Genomic DNA, 4,306 nt, shown 5'->3' with positions numbered 1-4,306 from the left:
AGTTTTCCCCTGACATTTTCAGAAGGAAACTCTCTGCTGCCTTCAGCTATTCCTCTTATAAATGAGTTTCTAGACCCTTTATTATCATGGTCACCTTTCTCTTGGACAAGAAATCATACTCCATTGGCCCAAGACCCAGAAAGAGACAATAGATGTGAGTATTCAGCCCATCCATACACTGATTTTTAAAATTTGGATTAGCTGGAATCTTTGCTCTTCTTCCTCTCTTCACCAAAACTTGCTTTATCCTCTCTAGAATGTAACTTAGGGTTCCAATAAGATACAGTGAAGACCTACATAGCACAAAACATGGGCCAATTTCTGGACCTTAAAGTCTAGATTAAATTCTTATCAGGAAATTCCTCTCCCCATATTTATGTATGAATATGTAATTTTTGTGTGTAAGAAAGCCACATAGACACATAAGAACACACACATACATACCACGCTTATGTGCACTTTCTTTATATTATCTTAACCATTTTAAACTTTGGAAGTTGATATATTTCCCTTCTGAGTATAAGTTTTTAAAATTAGCAACTAGTAAATGTGTTCTTGTTATGAAAAAGTTATCACTGAATCCTATAACAGTCAGATTTGAATCACAACTCTCTCATTTTTGAATCATTAATTATCCTTTTTAATGATTTCAACTTAAAGGCACTAGCAAACTTGTAAGAATGGCACTGATATCTTAACTAAAATGGGTCATTTGAGAGAGGTCTGTGACAGAACAGCCAAGAATTCACTCCAAGGTAGCATTTATTCAATATTAAATACTCATTGATTACAAGTCATAAACTAGCTGGGGCTTTAACTGAATAATCATCCATCACATATTTCTTAGCCTTGCCTAACAATAAATCATACAAGTCCTTGCCAAATTCCTTGGTGAAATCCAGATATATTGCTTATGAACTTTGTCTGATCTACCCATTTGTTAACCTTCTCATGAAAGGAAATGATGTAAGTTTAGCCTGACATCCACTTAAGGTACATGTATTAGCTCATGATGATCTCAAAATCATCTGGATAATTGTTTATTCTAGACTTTGTCCCTGAGATCCACAAAGTCTGTAATTTCAAGAATCTACTTTATCCCTTTGAAAATTAAATACATTGTCATTCTTCATGTTACTTATTATGGTTTTGAAGAACTCTAAGATTACCTACAGTAATTCTGTCACTATACTGGCATTATTTTTCAATACCATGTCAGTAAATTATTTCTGTATTCCAAGCAGCACTAGGTTTGAACTCATTCCAAAGTGCCAGATGTTCTGTCACTGTCACCCTAATCTATCCAGAGCTTTAATTTTCACCTAAACACATTGGTTCCACTTGTTACAGTTCGGTAACTGACAGTTTGGTATCAGTTAAGATGCTCTTGGCTGAAAGTAACAGAAATGCAAACATATACTGCTTGGTCAAGGTTAGTATAAATTTCAGAAGTAGATCAAGCTTCAGAATTTGTTCATTTGTGGCTCAACAATCATCTTTATGTTTTAAAATTCCATTATTTATTATATCAACATCATAACAATGATCAGAGTTATAAGATATTATCGGCAGCAGCCTGAGTTCCATGCTTCCTTATTCATATTACTTTGGAAAGAAAGAGCGATATTCCTGAGTGTGGAATGTATGCCCTTCCCTCTAGAGTGATTGAGCCACTTTATGTCACAATCCTATTCATGTATCAAAGTAGTTCAGTTGGATTAAACTTATTGGGATCCACCCATGGAGTCAGAGGTAGGGAGAACCTGTTTGGAGGATATATGAATGTCTCCTAAAATCAGGAGTGTGTTAGCAAAGAAGTGAAGTGGAGAGGGGAGAGGGGATGAATGCCAGATAGGCAATAGTGTTCACTTTAGGAAATAAATGAGAAAAAGAGAGATTTGGCTGCTTATCCATTGTTTTCTTATTGTTGTTTGAACTGTTCATCTTTAATATTATACCACTACTTCCTAGACCTTTCTAATTATTTTTCCTGCACCATAGAATTTGACCATATTTTATCAACTGCAACATGTAGAGAAGCCTCATGTTATTCTAGATTTTACATTCTAGGCACTATTTTCACAGCATAGAGCTCTAAACTGACATTTGGACTAAGTTATATTCCTATCTTTCAAATTTTAGTCATGCCCATTAAAAACTGTATAACCCAAGCATCCTCTTTTGTAGGTAAACTAGGAATAATACTGCCCACAAAAGTCAAGTACTTTCTCAAGGTCTTTGCATCTACTTCATAGCAGCTATCTGATCAGAACATATGTTTCTTCCATTTTTGTCAATGACTGTTTTCAGGGATTATTGGTTATATTATTGGTGAGACTCAAAGAAAGAGTTCCAACCCTTCTTGTCCATGGGACTCTTGCTTAAGAAAGTCTCCAGCCTTCTTCTATACTCTCCTTTCAGTGGGGTGGGGGAGAAGATCCAGAATTATGCACCTCTCTTTTGAATCTCCAATGGCAAGATTTAGTCCCCACATTTCACAATGTTGTGGCCATGCAAGAAATATGGGGATTGGTTGGGTTTCATTTCTACCACTTAAAAAGTTACTTAACTTCAGAGAGGTTCATTTTCTCATTTGCAAAATAACAAATAATATTAATTATCTGAAATGGCTTTTGTAATAAGAGTCAAATGAGATAAAATGTACGTAAAGAACTTTGTACAGGCAGCTCAGTAAATAACAGCACTTAAGAGTTAGTTCTCACTTTTTCTACTTCTATTATAGACAAATTTAGTCAAAGATTTAGCTAATATCTCTGAAGACATTGCATTATTTTCCTATATTTCCTATTTTTGTTGACAAGATTTTTGTGCCTGGAATGCCCTTTCTTGTTTTATCTACTACTAAAATCTATCTCATCCTTTAAGAAATCATATTTCTAGCTTCTTGTGTTCTTTATGACTTACAGCTGCTATAATTAGTATTAACTCAAGTTTAACTCTCTCCAATATTTGAATATTTTCTTGTTTCGTGTAATCGTTTTATTCCTTTTAAGAAACCTTAAGCAGGCAAGACCATGCCATTAAAGTGAGTTTAGGAGAAGTAAGTGGATTCATTGATATGAACAAAATATAAAGCTGTAGGAGCAAAGGTTGGAATTTTTATCTAGAAAACAATGTAGAGCTATCATAGCTTCAAGAAAATATCTCTGAATTGAAATAATTTACCAAAAATTTGTGAAAAGAAGATAAAATAGGGAGCCTTAGGTTAAATATGTGCTTATACAGGTCAAGAAATCCTTCCTTCCATACTGTGAAAAGCATTCATTTTAATCTAAGATTTTGAGTCATACAAACATTTGGATTGAAATTAAGGTTTAGATTCAAATGAAAACCTTTCTTTTTTTCAACAGTGCAGCAATAATCAACAGGACTTGACGTTAGAGTCCAGGATGTGTGAACTATCAAAGCCAGAACTTAAAGAAGTTCATCTGTCGACAGAAAACACAAGGAGAGACAACACAGTGGGAGCCCTTTAAGAAATTCTATCATGACTAGGTGTATCTCATCTATGCCTCGTCATTGCCTCAGGAGACACAGGTTATATTCCTAGGACCAACCCAGATGGAGGTACAGACCTATTGAAATATTCTTGCTTGACTGAAAGGGGTAAAGAAAATGCACTGAACAAAGAGACAGGAAAATTGGTTCTTGAGAAAATTATGATAGTATAATCCCAGGTACTGAGGAAGTGGTGTTCATTACAGAGTTGATTTCTTACTAAGTGGCCAAAAGTAAAATAGGTTGCAAGAGAGTGGACTTAGCTGGAGAGATGGTCAATGCCAATTTAAACCAAGTCAATATTCAAGGATGACCCAAGCCAAATTCTAATATTTCCCTCCCACCTCCCCTAATGTTAAAATCCCCCCTTGTCATAGAAAGTGTCTTCATCTTGTCTGTGAACTCTAGGCCAGATATGCCTATATCAAGTTTCATATCTGTTATATTCACTCTAGCCTAAGAAAATCAAAACTTTTGTATCCTTTGTCTTCATAGTGCTTGAGGTATCTGGTTAGATAGTCATCTAAATAAATCTGTTTTTAAAAGATTTAATTGCTCACAATTAATTGCCAATGACTTATTGAATGTATTAAAAATGAAATAGATTATGCATTTTATCAGAAATATTATAGCTCCCTAACTCAGATCTATACTTTGTTTTACTAGAGAACTTGAAGGTTTATAGAAAAGTCATGCTGAAAACAGTTGCCACTTGTCCCATACCCTCAAACACAGTTTTCCCTATTATGAACACTTTACCTTAATGTGGTACTTTCCTACAACTGAT

Source organism: Dasypus novemcinctus, chromosome 14 (genome assembly GCF_030445035.2).
Source record: "Dasypus novemcinctus isolate mDasNov1 chromosome 14, mDasNov1.1.hap2, whole genome shotgun sequence".
Lineage (NCBI taxonomy): Eukaryota > Metazoa > Chordata > Mammalia > Cingulata > Dasypodidae > Dasypus > Dasypus novemcinctus.
Note: the sequence above shows the minus strand (reverse complement) of the source record.